Raw genomic sequence first — 20,438 nt, forward strand, 5'->3', positions numbered from 1 at the left:
CTAAGAATTTGTCCACCTTGCCTGTCTTTGTTTTGTGTTTTATTTCTAGCACTACCACAAATATGCATGTGCTCAAAACATGCTTTTACACACTGGCTATTACCATCTAGCTTAAGACAGGAATATGATATTTTTATCTAAATATGGAACCCTCCACCTGTTATGCTCTGTCACCTAGCCTAGCCCTGAATATCATTAAAAATGGTATGTCACAGACATCAGTAGAAAGATGCACAATATTCAACACTGTTTGTTGAGAGTTCCATGCTGGCATTAATATATACAGTACTGTGCAAAAGGTTTAGGCAGGTGTGAAAAAATGCTGTAAACAAAGCATGCTTTCAAAATGGAAGTGTTAATCATTTGTTTTCATCAATCAACAAAATGCAGTGAATGAACAAAAGAGAAATCTAAATCAAATCAATATTTGGTGTGACCACCCTTTGCCTTCAAAACAGCTTCAATTCTTCTAGGTACACTTGCACACACTTTTTGAAGGAACTTGGCTGGTAGGTTGCTCCAAACATCTTGGAGAACTAACCACAGATCTTCTGTGGATGTAGGCTTCCTCACATCCTTCTGTCTCTTCATGTAATCCCAGACACACTCGATGATGTTGAGATCAGGGCTCTGCGGGTGCCATACAATCACTTCCAGGACTTCTTGTTCTTCTTTACGCTGAAGATAGTTCTTAATGACTTTGACTTTATGTTTGGGGTAGTTGTCCTGCTGCAGAATAAATTTGGGGCCAATCATACGCCTCCCTGATGGTACTGCATGATGGATAAGTATTTGCCTGTATTTCTCAGCATTGAGAACACCACTAATCCTGACCAAATCTCCAACTCCATTTGCAGAAATGCAGCCCCAAACGTTCAAGGAACCTCCACCATGCTTCACTGTTGCCTGCAGACACTCATTATTGTACCGTTCTCCAGCCCTTCGACGAACAAACTGCCTTGTGCTACAGCCAAATATTTCAAATTTTGACTCCTCAGTCCAGAGCACCTGCTGCCATTTTTCTGCACCCCAGTTCCTATGTTTTCGTGCATACTTGAGTCACTTGGCCTTGTTTCCCACGTCGGAGGTATGGCTTTTTGGCTGTAACTCTTCCATGAAGACCACTTCTGGCCAGACTTCTCCGGACAGTAGATGGGTGTACCTGGGTTCCACTGGTTTTTGCCAGTTCTGAGCTGATGGCACTGCTGGACATCTTCCAATTTCGAAGGGTAATAAGTTTGATGTGTCTTTCATCTGCTGCACTAAGTTTCCTTGGCCGACCACTGCGTCCACGATCCTCAACGTTGCCCGTTTCTTTGTGCTTCTTCAAAAGAGCTTGAACAGCACATCTTGAAACCCCAGTCTGCTTTGAAATCTTTGTCTGGGAGAGACCTTGCTGATGCAGTATAACTACCTTGTGTCTTGTTGCTGTGCTCAATCTTACCATGACATGAAACTGTCTTCCACAACCTCACCTTGGTAGAAGAGTTTGGCTGTTCCTCACCCAGTTTTAAGCCTCCTACACAGCTGTTTCTGTTTCAGATAATGACTGTGTTTCAACCTACGTGTGACATTGATGATCATTAGCACCTGTTTGGTGTAATTGGTTGATCATACATCTGACTATAATCCTACAAAATCCCTGACTTTGCGCAAGTGTACCTATAAGAATTGATGCTGGTTTGAAGGCAAAAGGTAGTAACACCAAATATTGATTTGATTTAGATTTTTCTTTTGTTCGCTCACTTTGCATTTTGTAAATTGATAACAATAAACAATCATTATTTATATTTCTGAAAGCATTCTTTGTTTACAGCATTTTTTCCACACATGCCTAAAACTTTTGCACAGTACTATATGTCTAGACCAGTGTTTCCCAACCTCAGTTCTGAGGACCCCCTGTGGCTGCAGGTTTTTGTTCCAACTAGCTTCTGTTTTTGGCCTCCTGGGCTAATTAAGTGATGTGTTATTTCGCAAGTTCTGTGTTTTGGGAACAATATAGAAATTAGAAAACTAAGTTTGGTTAAAAAAAAAAAAAAAAAAAAATTATATATATATATATATATATATATATATATATATTAAAATGTACTAAGCAGTTATATGGGAATAATGTATTTTTTTCTTTTTAACAATATTTTCATTTTACTTTTCTAGGTGTTCTAATTGTTTAATTAATCTATTATTTACTAATTAGTAGGTCTAATGCTAAAGTAGTTGCAGCCTTTGATTATTCAGTGTTGTTTGCCAACATGTCTGCTCTGCTCATTTTTAATTGTCATTAATAAGATACAACAAAGGGGAAAAACTGCACAGAGAAAGGGTAAAATATAATGAAATCAGCAAAAGAGAGTTAAGCATTTAAATCTATAGCAAAAAGCAGAAATATTTCTAAATGTCTTATAAATATAAAAATCATGCTGCTGTGCTTTTCTGAATGTAGAATAAAAGAAAAATAATACCAGCTAATTAAATTAAATCAGTATTACTAGGTGTTGTCACTGATTAGGAATCTGGTTGGAACAAAAACCTGCAACCATAGGTTGGGAGACACTGAGATGCATCAAGCACCATTCCCTCAGATTTCTGAGAGTTACCCTGCCTCCTCACCTAGAGAGAAATGTTTACTAGGTATGCTGCACCAAATATGTACATAAATCAGTTTTTCCATGAATATCTCAAACTGCATCATGTATCTGTTTTTCTTGATTGTCCTGTTGAGACATGGTGCTTATTTTGCTTCGGCACCTCACTTACAGTAGAATCTGTGTACACTGTTCAGCATTGTGAAATACACAACAATCAACATCACCATCATCACCATAGAAGACTTACAATAATCTAAGCCTAAAACTGCCCCATTGCAGGATTCTGAATGACAGCAACACTAAATAATATATGCAACTATTTTTGTTGTATTGCTGTTCTTTATTGTATATTGCATTTGACACCTTATGCTTAATATTTTCATGTTGTCCTATTAAATATTTTATATTGCTTTATTGAGGAAAGCATGTGAATAAATTATTACTATGCACATGTGATATAACAAGTAAATCAAATAATATAATAATATTGATTCTGCAAATAATATAGTATTGTATTTTAAATTGCTTTGTCACTGGGGCCACTGCCTGAAACAGTTTTTGACACTCAACTTACAGTACATACTGTATTTCTATATATTATTTTGCTCACATTATTTATTCTTGTGCTTAAATTTTGCTATGATTTTGTAGCACCAAAATAAATTTAACAGGAAATCTTAGCTGAAGAGACTTAAGATTTTAGTTTGAATACTGCTGAAACTGCCAAATGTCAGAAAACACAGCACTACCCTGATACCTGAGGCTTTACTTTCTGCTGTTGATGGATGGGGGAAAGTGCATGATGATATTTTTTGCATTTCTTTTAATTTTATTTCTTTCTTTACTTCTTTTTACATCTACAATTTAAAGATCTTATTTTCTAAATCTTCATTATTCTTTGCTCAAACTTTTTGCATGTAAGAATGATGATGGGCATTGTTTATCTGAGGTTCTTTTACTGGTATTCACATATTATCTTATTTAACTGTCATTGATATAAATTAACACAAAACACTTACGTAAACAATTGTACAATAAATGTGGTATAGAAGAAAAACATTCATTTAAAGGATAAGTCTGGGGTTTTTCAAATCAAACTTGTTTCTTCAAAATCATGGTATATAGTAATCTGCCATATACATTTTTAATTTTTAAAATACTGTATCTGTTAGTGCAGCTTACAGTAGGACAAATGGCTACCTGGGCTCATAGGTGAATGAAAAAGCTTTAAAACTTATGAAATACATACACTTTGAAGCAGTAAAGTTTTTCATATAAGCAAATATGTCTTTTGCATTTATGAGGCTCAATTCACCAAGGGGGACATCCCTCATCCACAAACCCACATATTCATGCTTTTGGTGTGTCCTTAGTGAACGTAAATAGGAAAAACTAATTCCCCAAGCTATAAAGGATGAGAATCTCTGTTTTAACTAGGCAGTGTGGTGCATTCATTAAGGCTTTGGACTTCAAATCCTGAGGTTGTGGGTTCAGATCATGCCATTGACACTGTGTGACAATGAGCAAGTCACTTCACCCGGTGATGCTCCAATTGGAAAAAAGAAAGAAATGTAACCAATAGAATCTCGAATGTTGTAAGTCGCTTTGGATAAAGGCATCGGCCAAATAAATAAATGTGAATGTTAAGTAACCCTGGACAGTAATCACAATGAAGTGAAGCACTATGTTCACTGACAGCATATAAAATTATCTTGTATTAAAATAAACTATTTAATATCACCAAGACTGTGCATCAGGCTGGGGAGAAGGCAGCAGAATCTAGTCAAGCAGCAGCACAGGTTCTGCTTTGGTTCCTTGCCCAACACATCTAGGCTATTCAGACATCTTTTATCCAACAGTCAACAATTTGATTTGCAGATTTTCCTGGCTTATATTTTTCCTGTCAAGCCAGAAGATATTCTGCCTTCAGTCAAATTGACACTTGATGTTCAAATTGAACAAATTAATGTTAATAATTTGCCAGTATATCCTGATTGCAATTTCTACAGATATTTCATCCTCATACTACAAAACAATATACTGATGAAGGTTTTGGTGTTTTTAGTCAATTCTAGATGAGCACCTTCTTGCACATAGCCACATCTTTGGCGTGTGTGTATGTCAAGAGCTAGATAAAAATTATTCAAAAGAAAAAATGAGAGAAAGGAACATGGCAGAAATGTCAAGGTCAGTATTTATAAGAACCCTACATTTTGCTTTTTTATGCTAGTCTGCATAAAAAGAAAATGGAAATGTATGAGAATATCCAGATAGAGAGACAGAGAAATAGAGACACCAACATTAGATGCCAAAGACTTGTGAAGAAAAACATTCTTGTGGAGAAGAGCTTTTTTTACAACCAGAGATACAGTGCTAATGGTATCACTGTCAGATGAGTCATACTGTGCACATTACGTTGAGCACATATTCCATGTTTAAACCGGCTGACACCAATTTTGGAGAACACTGATGCAGCTGGAAGGGAAACATTGAACACACCTTTTGTTAAATGAGGACAAAATACAAAGGTAAATCATATGCCTCAGCAAATGTGTAAAGGATGAACAGGATTTGTATGTATCCTGTAAACGAATATGAATAATTAAGCTGTAAGAGTAAATGCATGCAATGCTTGAGCAAATAATAGTAACTACAGAGTACAACATAGTAAACAGTTCTACAAAGTTCCTGTAGATGTTTCATTGGATGCTGTAGCTGAATATAAAAAAAGAAAAAAATCATCTAAGCAAGCACACATCTTTTAAGGCTATGTTCACACTGGTGCTAATGAAGCTCTGTTATGATTTTTGCCTAATATAAGAATTTTGTTTTTAGTTTGACTGTTCAAATTATTTGCAAGTGAGCCAAACCTAAAAGTGTATACATATATTTGTCTTCTGTAGTTTGAAAACAGCTTGTTGATTGTGTCTGAATAGCAGTAGTATTAAAAGTGATAATGGTATTGCCAAAAATAACACAGGAAATTACAGATTCTGGGTGTATAAGTATGGCAGGTATGTGGGTTTCCACCAAAGAGGAACATCATTACCAATTTTGCTTGATTCATCTAATGCTCTGGTGATCGCACCGAACACCCCAAACCCACATCCACTTCACCAACCCATTTTTATGCTGTCAATCGATGCATGGAGGGCACCCAGCCCAGTGGGTTGCGAACACACTGGCATGTGAAAAACTGGGCCATGATACCAAAACGGATAGGAAACACTGATTTACAGTAGATGATATAATTTACTATAGTTGAATAAAGTTTAGCAAAGAATGGAACTCTACACTTTCTTGAGCACTACAATGTAGGCATGATACATTTTGAGATATACAAGGACAAAAAGATCACATAACATTCCCAACGCTTTTAATCAAATTCAGGTCCACAGGGTATAAATAAAAGTTCACATTGTTATTGGCCAGATTAGTGGGAAGCTGAATTTTATGAGCGTTACACACATTGTAATGAGGTTGCTTAAATAATGTTGTGCTGATCTAAAATATTTGTTAGATTAACATGGCCTACTGATAAACAGTTCATTAGGTACAAAAAGTACAGACTAGAGTACTTATGGAATACAAAATCTACTGATTTTTACAAATATAAAATAGAACTCAACCCTAAGATTTTATTTCAGGCTTTCTTTATGTTCATTTTTATTAAATGTCCCACTAGTTTTAAGGTAATGAATACTATCATTCATGTTGTGACAACAGTCACATAATAAACCATTCTGTTAAATGGTATTTTTGCAAGGTGCTGTGTTACATAACAACACCTGTACTTGCACTTGAGATGTGATTAATATGCCTGTATTCTTTATCAGGTCTCACATTTAAATGAGCAAATGAAAACAAGGCTGTTTTACAGTTTCTAAGTCTGACATTTTTTTTCTTTTGAATTTGGGAAATGTCAAACTCTATTTAGCTTTCAGAGTTCAAGTTTTGTTATGTTCATTTACTCATCAAACGCATGAAGTTCAGCCTGACTACAGTTGTGTCTTCCCATAAGAACAATATACAGTGTATACAGGTGTGTTCCAATAACAGCTTTTCACTTAAACATTATACAACATAATGTAGCAATGTTGCTCTGTATTTTCTTTATTATAGTAGCAGTAAACCTACATAGAACAAAAACTGAGTGCTTGTTAGGAGACAAATGAGGTTTGGACATGTGATGGAGATGCCCCAAGGCTCCTCTAGATGGAGGAGTATCATCAGGTACAGTCCCTTGGCAACAAATCCCAGAACACAGCGTGAAGAAACAAGGGAATGATTTATCACTGCTGGCTTGGGAATCCAAAAGGAGCTACCCTCATCAGGACAAGAGTAACAGAACAAGGATAATACAAAATATTAAAGAAACAATTAAAACATGTCTTTCAACAAAGCTATATAAGTCATCTATACACTCCTTTGTTTTAGAGAGAGATTGTATCACTTTTAATGAGCAGTTGATACAGAAATTATAACTAATTTTATTAAAATAAAGGTTGTAGGCCCATTATTTTGGCATTAAACAGTCCTAACAAAGCTTCTGATGTGTATGATTTTCATGATAATCATTGGAAATCATTACGACTGGCTATTATTAATAATAGCAACAACCACCAATGATGCTGGGATAGGCTCCAGCCCCCTGTGAACCAGAATTCAATTAACTGAATTTGTGAATATTATGTTGTATTAACTTTCATTTTATTTAACACCATTCTGTACTAAATACAACACAAATGTGCTTTACAAATATAGAGCTACAGGTGGGCAAAATGGACAAAAAATAGTATCTATGTTTTCTGTCATTTTGACAGTAAGGATCATTTAATAAATATTTTAAGGTAAAAATAATAGAAGCTGCAATGTCATCTTTGACTGTAAAAAGAGTTATCAATAAACCTTTCTAAGTGTTTAAATAAAATATTGTGCTCTTATACAAATGAAACAAGAACATAGACATGCTAAAAATATGAGAACAGTTTACTGTAAATATAAAAACATGAACCAAACAATGCTGCTGCAGCCTTAATTAAGGTTGTTAAATACTGGGGTTGCATGATCCCCTAGTTAATCCTTCTGACCCTTTCCTCAAAACCACAAATTAAATTCACAGGAGTCCCTGAAAATAAATTTAAAAAATATATATTTATGTACGTATTACAAATCACTCCGTGCCCTTGTTTTGTGAGAAAACAGGCTAAGATTGGAATTTAAAACATTATTGTTAGGGAGCTCCCCTTTTATTTTAACCTGCTTTACCATGAAAACGATTTTTTACATTCTTGCTCTTAAGTAACTAGATCTTCAGTCCTGGTCTGTGGCAGGGAGGTGTTAATAAGATTTAAATTTAACCTAACTCTGCTTTGCTCCCAACCTCTCTCCGCTTTGAAACAAAAAACACTCTACTCATACATTTTGAATAGATTTACATTTCAAAAATGTAACCTGAGCAATGAAAATGTCAGAAATGAAAATAAAATTCAGCCAAATGGTTTAATGCTGGTAAAGTGGGCATCAGCATCTAAGTTGGTGGCTCATTCACTGCTCCATATAGGTCAGCAACAACACTTACTAATTGTATACAGCATATTTTCACATACTGTATTTAAGTAGCTCAAAGTGCTTTATAAGAGTAATAGTAAGTACTCAACAGAGGTGAGTTTCCCAAAAATTCTAATTCTAGGAAGGTAGTAAACGTAATCTTAAAATCAATTGTTAATTTACAAGGGATTCTCAGAACTCAATGTACCTAAAGTAGCATATTAAATCCTTCATAATCTACATGCTCCCTGACCCATTCATTAATTGCTAAGCACAATCTACAATGGCTGCCTTGTAAGGCGACTGTAGCAACAGACAGCAGTCGCCAGACAGAGCTCACTAAACGTATATCATGACAGTTCTAAGAACAGTCAGAATGTATACTGAAGATTATATAATTCTGATACTAAAATCCATTAATGCAATTGTATGATTATATTTTATAGATACATTGTAAAGTTAATTTAAATTATTCATACTGTTAATAATTCCACATGTATAAATTGAAAATATGCAGTATTTATGTGTTCTTTAGATATTCTAAGGTTTGACAGGAGACCTTTTTTGCATTGCAGTTGGTTATGGAGAGAAGTGTAGGGAAAGAAAAGGTGAGGAATGAACAGTTTGGGAAAAGATAGTACAGTTGTAATAAAGAAAACCTACAGAGAAGAATGTATTTCTGTTAAATTATGTTTATTTATCTCAGTAACCCAATGCTGACACATTATTTAAGTTAAGACCTTGGGTTGAAGCTGATACATACCTATACTCCCAGCCTCTTGGAGCCTATTTACACCTACTGTAAAGGTTCGCGACATTGAACATACAGGTGATTTGCAATTGGCAATCACCTTTTATGGGAACTGTGAAACAGTGACCTGGGTACATCCATGTATTCATCTGTGGGTTTGTTCAGAACTATATCAGGCAAAAAGGAGTTAAGTCTGTAGGTGGATGACTACTTCCTATTAAGACCTGTAACTTACCCTAAGACAGTGGCCAAAGAACAATACAACATGTGTTTCTGCTGCCTGCATAAATCACTTGGTGACATCCAACTGTATTTTTTGTCGCAAAATACATACTGCAGATCTTGGCTGTATGTAAAACAGAAATACCTAAATTCCTATATGGTGACAATTCACAGCTGGTTAGAGCATATCAAAAAATTCAGGATTTGTATTGCAAGAATGTACTTGAACATTTAAAAATTTGCCAGTAACATGGCAGAAAAATTGATGGATATTGATCTGGGGTGCACAGTTTCCTCTATTTAAGGGCCATTTGATAAAACAAATATTTAAAAATGAATTTAGAATATATCTGAAGATAACTTTGTGACCAGAATTTGTCAACTTGTGATGTTAAATTGATCTCTCATTTATATTTATTATATAAGATTAAAAAACAATAATTGGGTCATCTATAAATGTCATTTTTTATTTTATTTTATGTTTTTGTTTTTTAATTTTCATTTAAAAAATTAGAGTTAACTGCTTTTTGTTCAAATTAAGTAGCATAAACCCTCTGTTTCTCCCAAAATACAAGCCACAAATTAACATGACTGGAATAAAAAGAGAAAGTGGCAACTACAAATATTCCCATATTGCATTAAGTATACAGTCAACATACTGTACTGTACTGAAAATGAACATGTCTCCAGGCAAACTAAGGCAAGGTTCTATTCTTTCTTACTTGCTTTGTACTATTATCTTTATCTTTGTCACTACAAATAAAACTGAAAGAAAGAAGCTGGGAGTTTCAGCAGAATCAATGTTTTGGATCAAAAAAGGGTAATTGGGAATGTGTCAAAGCACATGCTCTCTGGATCAACATATCTGTAGTTCATGAGTTTAGATTGAATCTTATACAGCGGATTGTGATTTTTTTATGCAATGGTGTTGTTTTCCTTTTAAAAAGTTATGCACCATTTTAACATAACTTCTAAAACTAGATTTAATCATTCCTGCTATATTTCCAGTCTTACTGCTGTGAGACAGAAATAGCTTCCTTCAACTGGATTGTCTGGTTTATTGGATATGTTAATTCTCCTTAATTTTACATTAAAATATTCAAATTTAAATTATGTTGTGTGAAGTTTTGAGCTATTGTCATTGCTATAGGTAAATAGTTATACAGGGGTATTTTTTAGTTCAGTTCACTTTTAATTTCAAAAAATACATTTTAAAGAAAAAGCAATAAACATACTAACATGCTGACTATGGAGTACTTTGTCATGTTTTTGCATATGGTACTTTGTCACGTTACTCACCGCGACTTTCCACTACTTTCAAAAACTACTATGAAAAACAGTGAAACATAAGAAAGAAAAAATTTTGACTTGGAAAGACTTTTGAAAGAGCTTATTTCTATAGTATGTTTCCACTGTATTTAAAAACTTTGAATTCTACGGTATTTCTGTTATACATAACCTGATATACACTCACATTAGGCTTTCAACTATGCTTTGGCACAATGAGAAAAACAGATTATATCTAATTTTATTTCTAAGTTGACCAACTTCATTTCTTTTTTTTTATTTTAATTTTATCAATTTTTACAAAAAATAGGACTGAAAAACAAGTCGACCCCCAACCCTGAGAGAGAGAGCATGGCCAACGGGGTGAAGCTTAAATTGATGAGTTTAATGGACCAGTACAGATGAATAGAGAGGAAAAAGGAATGCAGAGATAATTACTTCCTCGGTGCTTTAAGAGCTTATTCTAAAATTTTATTGATTATATCCTGCCAGGTTTTAAAAACATTCTGTACAGATCCTCTAACTGAATATTTGATTTTTTCCAATTTCAAATAGTTTAAAACATCGGTTACCCACTGACTTAAAAGAGGAGAGTTAGGATTCTTCCAGTTTAGCAAAATAAGTCTGCGTGCCAAAAGTGTAGTGAATGCAATCACCGTTTGTTTGTCCTTCTCCAATTTAAACCCATCTGGAAGAACACCAAACACAGCTGTTAATGGGTTAGGAGGGATTGTGACACCAAGGCTATCTGAGAGGCACTTAAAAATTTTGGTCCAAAATGATGTTAATTTGGCGCAGTGAGGCTGGGACTTGATAGGTTGGATCTTACTCTGGAAACATTTTGGACAGTTTTAGGCGAGACAGATGTACTTGATGTATAATTTTGAGTTGAATAATTGTATGCTTTGCGCATATGGAGCTCGAGTGAATTCTCTGCATTGCTACTTTCCACTCCCTTTCTGATATATTGATTAAGAGATCTTTTTCCCATTGTCCTCTTGGATCTTTGAAAGGGAGAGACTGTAAAATAATTTTATATATTGCAGAGATGGTATCTAAGTCCTTGAAATTGAGCAATATTTTTTCCAGCATGGACGAGGGTACAAGATGAGGAAAATCGGGCAGGTTCTGTTTAACAAAGTTCCTAATTTGAAGATAGTAAAAGAAATGTGTAGCTGGAGAGTTAAATTTGGAATGTAATTGTTCGTAGGATGCAAAGATGTTGCCTATATAAAGATCTCTGAGCAATTTAATCCCAAATCTTTTCCAGATATTAAAAACTGCATATGTTTGCGAGGGTTGAAAGAGGTGGTTCTCTTGCAGAGGTGCCACAGATAAAAGCTTCTCCATCTTAAAATGCTTTCTACATTGGTTCCATATTCTGAGTGAGTGAAGCACAATTGGGTTATTAGTATATTGCCGATACCTTGCATTTATTGGGGCACAAAGCAGGGAATATAAAGAAGTACTGCAGGATTTTACTTCTATTGTGGACCAGGCCTGTGTATGTTCATCTATTTGTGTCCAGGTTTTCATAGCTTGTATGTTTGTTGCCCAGTAATAAAACTGAAAGTTAGGTAGAGCCATGCCACCTTCTGCCTTAGGTCTTTGTAGGGTCGCTCTTTGGATACATGGATGTTTTGAGTTCCAAATAAATGAGGTTATTGTTGAATCTAATTTCTTAAAAAATGATTTATTGATGTACAGTGAGGAACATAAGTATTTAAACACCCTGCGATTTTGCAAGTTCTCCCACTTAGAAATCATGGAGGGGTCTGAAAATCACATTGTAGGTGCATTACCACTGTGAGAGACAGAATGTAAAAAAAAAATTCAGGAAATCACATTGTATGATTTGTACAGAATTTATTTGTATTGCACTGCTGCACATAAGTATTTGAACACCTGGCAATCAGCAATAATTCTGGCTCTCAAAGACCTGTTACTCTGCCTTTAAGAAGTCCACCTCTACTCCACTTAGTAATCTTAATTAGTAGCACCTGTCTGAGCTCTTTAAAGACACCTGTCCACCCCACAGTCAGTCAGACTCCAACTACTACCATGGGCAAGACCACAGAGCTGTCAAAAGACACCAGAGACAAAACTGTGGACCTCCACAAGGCTGGAAAGGGCTACAGGGCAATTACCAAGCAGCTTGGTGAAAATAGATCAACTGTTGGAGCAATTGTCAGAAAATGGAAGAGGCTAAAGACGACTGTCAGTCTCCCTCGGACTGGGGCTCCATGCAAGATCTCACCTCATGGGGTATCACAGATGATAAGAAAGGTGAGGAATCAGCCCAGAACTACACGGGAGGAGCTGGTCAATGACATGAAGAGAGCTGGGACCACAGTTTCAAAGGTCACCGTCGGTAGAACACTATGCTGTCATGGTTTCAAATCACGCATTGCACGGAAGGTTCCCCTGCTCAAGTCATCACATGTCTAGGCCCGTCTGAAGTTTGCCAATGACCATCTGGATGATCCAGAGGAGGCATGGGAGAAAGTCATGTGGTCAGATGAGACCAAAATAGAACTTTTTGGTCTAAACTTCACTCGCCGTGTTTGGAGGAAAAAGAAGGAGGAGTTGCATTCCAAGAACACCATCCCTACTGTGAAGCATGGGAGTGGAAACATCATGTTTTGGGGGTGCTTTTCTTTGAAGGGGACAGGACGACTGCACTGTATTAAGGAGAGGATGAATGGGGCCATGTATTGTTAGATTTTGAGCAACAACCTCCTTCCCTCAGTCAGAGCACTGAAGATGGGTCGTGGCTGGGTCTTCCAACATGACAATGACCCGAAGCACACAGCCAGGATAACCAAGGAGTGGCTCCGTAAGAAGCATATCAAGGTTCTAGAGTGGCCTAGCCAGTCTCCAGACCTAAATCCAATCGAAAATCTTTGGAGGGAGCTGAAACTCTGTGTTGCTCAGCGCCAGCCCCGGAACCTGACAGATCTAGAGGAAATCTGTGTGGAGGAGTGGGCCAAAATCCCTGTTGCAGTGTGTGCAAACCTGGTCAAGAACTACGGGAAACGTTTGACCTTTGTAATTGCAAACAAAGGCTTCTGTACCAAATATTAACACTGATTTTCTCAGGTGTTCAAATACTTATGTGCAGCAGTGCAATACAAATAAATTCTGTACAAATCATACAATGTGATTTCCTGAATTTTTTTTTACATTCTGTCTCTCACAGTGGGAATGCGCCTACAATGTGAATTTCAGACCCCCCCCCCCCATGATTTCTAAGTGGGAGAACTTGCAAAATCGCAGGGTGTTCAAATACTTATGTTCCTCACTGTATATTGGAATGTTCTGAAATAAAAAAAGAAGCTTAGGAAGAATATTCACTGTAACAATGTTAATTATTCCTATCTATGGAGTGAGATGAAGGGTTGACCAACTTCATTTCTGAATTCATAATAAATTTGTGTACAGTAAGAACATGCACTGAATACATGAAGCTGCTAATTTTACATTTGCAGTTACAGTAATATCTTACAGACATAATAAGGATTCTACTACTATTGTGTATTTGTAAATCTGAAACATCACTATGAGACTGTCTTCTGTGAAGAACTGTATACAAGTCTTACATATGCTATGAATACCTCTTTTCTTATACTGTATATAAACCTCTACGTGTGGAATTGTGTGTGTCTGTCCGGCCTGGAAGTGAGAGGTGGAGTCGGGGTAAGGGCTCCATTCCCGAAGAAAAGCAAGCGAGGCCAGAATGTCGGCAAAACGAAAACGCTGAAGAAAGTCATTTGCTTACCCGCTAATACAAAAGCGAGGCGAGCACATCAGCAAAACAGTATCCCTTTTACTTTTTCTCCCACTGCTAATACACAAGCGAAGCGAGCACGTCGGCAAAATGAAACCTCCTAGGAAAGAGATGCCCAGAGTAGCTCCTTTCAATTACCTGATATCTCTACATTTCAATTTTTTTTCCTGACGATTTCAATAGTTTCTAGGACCCCGGGCTTTTTACAGCAGAGGCCTACACAGCTAGTCTTGTAATAATTGTCCTCTAAAGCATACTCTAGTCTAGCCGTGACAGGAATTCAACCCTTTAACTGGGTAAAACTTCCCTCCATGCCCCATGTTGTGCTACAACCAGAGATACAGTATGTATACCAAAACTTGCATAAACTATCATCTATTAAACTGACACTAAAAATACATTTTGGATACAATATAAGTGAATAAGCACATAATCATTACAGGTGTACATTCAAGTTGTTCACCTTTGTAAACCTATGCTTTAATTATATGGCAATGCTCCGAAATAATGTTCAGCATGTAAGTCCTTGCGTAACACAATGAAAAATTAAATAAACAATCAAAGAAATCTATGTTTAAAGAAATCAAAGGCTATCGATTGCAATATCACTGGTTTGTAAGAGATGTTTTTGCCAGTGCCAAGAACAAAAGAAAGGAACATTTAGTACTGAGGCTGAAGGTCTAAAAGTTGATAGAGGAAAGTGTGAGAAATGAATTTAATGAAACGTTGGTAGCAAGAGCAAATGAGGATTTAGAAGAATCAGGCTTAAATGGCAAGGGGGAAACAGTGAAAAATGTCTTGTTAAAAAAAAAAACAAAAGACGTCTGTAGTTGGACAAAGGTGGTGGACAGTTAAGGTAGAGATGGCAATTGAAGAAAAGAGCAAATGTTGTAAGGAATGTCAGAAAACAAAAACAGAAGATTACAAGGTAATCTTTGAGGAAGCAAAGCAAAATGGCAGAAAAGCAATTGTCACAACAAATCAGCCAAGAGAAAGGGGTTTGGAAGAGAGAACAATTCTAAAATGATTAGAAGATCTGTCTGCCAGTTCTGGAGGTATATGCATGATCATATGGTAACGGTTTAAAGAAAAGGATTGGTTGATTTTTTTACAGTATCTGACTGAAACCTATGGGCAGTTATTTTTGCAAGTGTCCGGTAGGACTCACAGGGTACTGTAATTTTGGAAGTTGGTTCTGTGTTTACACTTAACTTTAAGTGCAAAAATCAATCCCAAAACCCACTATACTGAAGATCAGCAAAAAATGTTATCAGGAATGATCCACTATATGATTATCATTATCAAGAAGTTTACTGCATTAAACAATTATTGATACTGAGTTATCAACCAACCTTGCTGCAACAATTTACATATATAACAAATGAACCTCTTGAATTTATTAAACCATTACATTTTAATAATCAGTGGTTTATGTTTGAAATTAACCTTCTTACACAGATAAGACTACAGTGTTCACGTGTATTTTTCAACTAACAGCATGAAAACAATTAACACTTCTTGTTTGTATCAGTGTGTTAAAGTTTCATTCACCAAGAAGTGTAGGTTAGATAAAATAAATGTTAGTAAGCAGAATGGAACAAAACACACTTTTCCAAATGTTTCACATATTTTTTGTGGAGGTTTATCATTGAAGTTGTGTTGTAATTGAGAAACAAAGTTTCTTTAATCATTCAAGTCTCAAGTACTGGTTCAGATGTCAGCCCTTGAAATAAACAAGCAAAAGCATTCACTTTTTCAAAATTTTAAATAAATTTAACACACTTTAATCTTGATATCCCTGTAAGAAGTCATCTCTCAACCAATTCCTGTCATTACAAATCAACATTTATTAGATTTATCTTGCCATTGAGAAAGGGAAACTGAGCAACATTTAGGAGGAAAATAATTAGATGACTCATAAGTATTTGCTCACCACAAGCATATAAATAAAATGTCAAATAAAAAGGAATAAGCCTGAAAAACAAATGATATATCAATATCTTCAGAGCAGTACCCCAAAAAAAAATAAAAGATTAAAACTGAAAAAAGAAAACAAAAAGATATGTCAGAAGAAAATAAATACTTTTCATATAAAACAATACAATACATCCTACCATTAACAAACACTGACATATATTTTATGGCTGTAAGCATTACCAAAATAGTTGAGTATCTATTAACTTCATTACTAAAACAAAGAACAAACCACTCCAGGAGAACCTCTAAATATAGTTAAAATGGCAATGTGAAATCAATAAGCACTCATTGACAATGAGTAACATCAGTGGTAAAGGCTTGACAGTAACATAGCACATTTGATAAAATAAATCTGCATACAAGCACTTGTATCAACTACACAAGTGTAATGAAAACCTGACCTGAAACTGTTAGTGTGGGCAATCAGAATGAACAGGTTATAATTTTTCAAAAGCAACATACTTTCACTTTTAAACATAGTATATACCCAGAGAGGAAACCATGATGGTGAAGTGGTTTAACATTCTTGATATACAGCACTCAATCTTAGGTTTGATTTTCAGCTTGAATAGTTTCTGTGTTGAGTTTACATATTTTTCCTCTATATTTACAGACATCAGAAAAGCAGAAATTAAATACAATAGAAATCTGCACATGAACTGTGTCACAGAAAGTGAAAAGCTCCAGAAAAACCATGAGTCCTCTTGTTGCCCTGTGGCAGTCAGTTGGGGGTAAAAAATAGTATTTGACTTATGGGAATGGGAATACTGTGATATATACACAATATTTCCACCAGAAAACATGTAAAAAGGACACAGGAAGAAGATTAAGTTTTAAAGATTGGATCACTCCACAGAAAGTAATTAAAAGTGTTGGGCCAAACACAGTCATTTGGTAAGCATTAAATTATTATTCAGATGCTTTTTTTAAAATAATTTATATTAACAGCTAATGGCCAGCAAACATATTTTTCAGTATGAACACTACTGCACTTTGGGATAGAGAGTAGGAAATCTCTTGTACTCGACAAAAAAAATTAATGTGCATTCTCACAAAGCATATTGTAGAGAAAAAATGTATTTAACCAAATTGATAGGTCTAATTTAATTTTCAAAAGAGTTATAGATCAATATTGCATTCTGCAGTCAAGCCAAAAACGTTAAATAAATACTTCATAAGTTTAATGAATAATACAATTTGTATGTACATTCAGAATGGATTTTCAACAGATGAAATTAATCCCCTGGATGACTGGTAACCAAATTATATGAAACGTATGCACACTTTAAATTGCCCCTTAGGATATATCGATTTTTTTAATCAAATATATGTAGACATCTGGAAGTATATCTTCTCAAAATTAAGCACCTGCAATATATAAATTTTAAATCTTACAAGATTTTTATATTCGGATTATGGGATATTGGCTTCGTGTACTGTACTTTGAGTTCACATAATGGAAAAAACGTATTCGGAAATGCAAATCCATTAAGAATTAGTCACTAGTCACCGTGGTGGCTGTTCATTTGTCACCCCTTTCTACAAACCCAAGGCACGCACCGAGAAATCCGCGTCTGGTTTCCACACAAATGAACGGAAAAGCGTCATGTGAAAAGGCAGGGGACAGGAAAGCTCGGCACGGGCCTGCTCTGCACCGCCTGTCAGAGCAGAATTAAAGCCGCTAATCTTACTGCTGCATCGGCAACAGCCGGCAGCATCCATATTTGTTGCCACCAAAGCAAGACTGGAGTCAGCATTAAATCCGAAGACAAGGAATGAATCCCATACGAAGGGAATTCGTTTGAATGGTTTATACCAGCTTAGCTCAACAGTGCGTTTCTTACCTTTTTACTCTGCTTCTTCTGTTGTATTTCAGAAAATAATAACGTCCGACAAGAATTAGCTCAAGTGAGTCCTTTAATTTCAAAATATATATTTAAAGCACTAAACACCGCATCCCCCCAGAATGCACATTCAAGTAGGCAGCTGCAGAGTCTCTTCGTCCCTTGTCACGCAGCGGCGCGCCCGTTCACGAGAGAGTGGCGCAAGAGCGCGCTTTCAGATGCGGTAACGCGCTTCTCGACTCAATCGCATTGCGTGTAAATTGATTTGCAACATGACTGCTAAATTTTCTCCCTTAATTTAAGTAACTGTCAAACAATCATACAATAAAAATTAAGTCATCTGATCCTAAGAGGTCAATAAACACACACAAAAAGAAAAAAACACTTCCATCCATTTTCAGGACGCACTTTTTCCCTTGCAAGGGTCTCGCTGACTTCCTGACAGGAGACAGAATCAGACGTAATACCTGCAACCCAGGAGCCAACAACCCATGTGGCATGTTAATGCAACGAGTAGCATTACTGACTGTAATTTGATTTCTTACGGCCTTGTCTATGCAACGTCTGCATGTTCTCTCAGTGCTTACTCCCTCGAACCAAATCAATGCTGTAAGGTTGATCACTAACGGCAAACTAGGTAATCTGCGTGAGTGTGATTAGTAATGCTTTCGAATCCTCGAAGGTATATATGAAGGCTCCAAAAGAATGGAATGGAATTGTGCCTTTTAAAACATGTAAAAGTGATGTCCACGTTAATGGAACCCATATAATATCTAACCATGCCAAATTCAATGTTTTCTTTAAAAATAAGTTTTTCAAAATTTGTGTAAAACACTGTATAGTTCTGTTTTTACGATCTTGCAAGCAAACGGTTATAGTAAGTTTAAAAAGGGATTCTAAATATTACTAAATTCCCACAGACATGGACTGATCTGGAAACCACAAGATCCCCCTTTCATTGCCGATACATTTAGAAACATTTTCTGATCATAAGCATGCAACTTTATCTTTCCATTCTTCAACTCGATATGCGTCTCCCTAAACGCTCATGTTTTTTTAAGTAATGGAGAAGGATGACAGTTGTTGGAACAGTATGTTGTTTTTTTACAGGTATGTTTACAATCAGTTGATCGTTATTGTATTTGGCGCGCTTCGTATTATATATTTATGTGTGGAATAGGTGAAATAATATGCAATTCTATTATTAATGATTGGTTCACTTTGTGATGTAAGTCATAAACCGTTAATAAATATTAAATGTCCATCTGAAGTAATCGAGTTTTCAGGTCAGTGGCAGATCTAATGAAACTCTGCTGGAAAAAAATGAAAAATTAAGAAACAATAACATTATTATTCAGTTAAAATATAAGCTAGAACTTTTTTCTTTTGATATATGTATCTTTTTCTTTTAAATGTGTTAGTGTTTGAATTGATCTGTTTAATATATTGTATATATATTGGCTGATCTCTGCTTTCTTTATTTGTGTAAAAATACAGCACTTTGCAATATTAAGTTTATACGTTTTTGAATACTGCCACTATAAGCAGGCTTTTTTTTATAATCTGCAGTTTCTTTTGGTGTTACTCTTCATATCAAGCAACATCCCAAAGAGTGGAATATTTACAGTATGATATCTCACTCCTTAAATATCATTCATGCTTGTTCCCAAAAGATTTCTACAGGATTTTACATGACTACTCCAAAACATTTCTAAGCAGCCCTGAATACGATTTGTAGCAAATCATGATTCTTATTGGTTACCATTTTTTTCTAAGATTAGGCTACATTTGTACACAGTAGTTAAAAAGTCAAAAAGAAGCAGTGCCTGTTATGTGCTATAGGGAACATTTTCATAATCATCAGTGTAAATTTTCAATCCCTAGAAACTGAGACTATCCAAAAACACCCTCAAATTTTGTTGACTTTGTAGCACCCATTTTCTGTATATATATTTTTAACTTCTAATGGTTTCTTTGGTTTCTGCCCTTTCAAATCCACACCAAAGAAAGGTAATGGTTTTCATATCCGTCATCATTTTTATACTTAAGGCTGATGTTGTTTAAAAATGTGTTGGTTTACAGTATTGTGGTCTCAATGCACCAGTATTCTGCAATAAGTTTTAAAATCCTCAGTTTTAGGGTAAGAGAGAGGACAAGTACAGTAGCTTCCCAACAAGGGAGTCGGTTCAGTTGGTGAACACATTCCAAGACAGACTAGCCTGGAAAGACTACATCTCTAAGTAGACAGGGAAACAGCTGTGAATTGTCTAGGAGAGGATGGAGGATGTTATGTAAAGACTGTTTCCATTGCCCTGTCTATTATGCATTATGATCCCCCATGGTTAGTTCTATATCAGAAATTATAAGCACAGGTGTTCTACATTGATTCTACATGTTTAGGACATCACTGGGCAGAAAACAAACTGTTCAAA

The 20,438-nt window shown here is 35.6% G+C and overlaps 1 protein-coding gene across 1 annotated transcript in view; it reads right to left on the bottom strand.

Annotated features, from left to right (window-relative positions):
• Positions 1-18,186, bottom strand: part of LOC114659263 (dnaJ homolog subfamily C member 5) — a 92,223-nt gene extending 74,037 nt beyond the window's left edge. The window contains exon 1 of the mRNA XM_051932932.1: positions 18,007-18,186. The gene's annotated coding sequence lies outside the window, so the exon portion shown is untranslated. The remainder of the gene's footprint in view (positions 1-18,006) is intronic.
• Between the last annotated feature and the right edge of the window lie 2,252 nt (positions 18,187-20,438).

Source organism: Erpetoichthys calabaricus, chromosome 10 (assembly GCF_900747795.2).
Source record: "Erpetoichthys calabaricus chromosome 10, fErpCal1.3, whole genome shotgun sequence".
Taxonomy (NCBI): domain Eukaryota; kingdom Metazoa; phylum Chordata; class Cladistia; order Polypteriformes; family Polypteridae; genus Erpetoichthys; species Erpetoichthys calabaricus.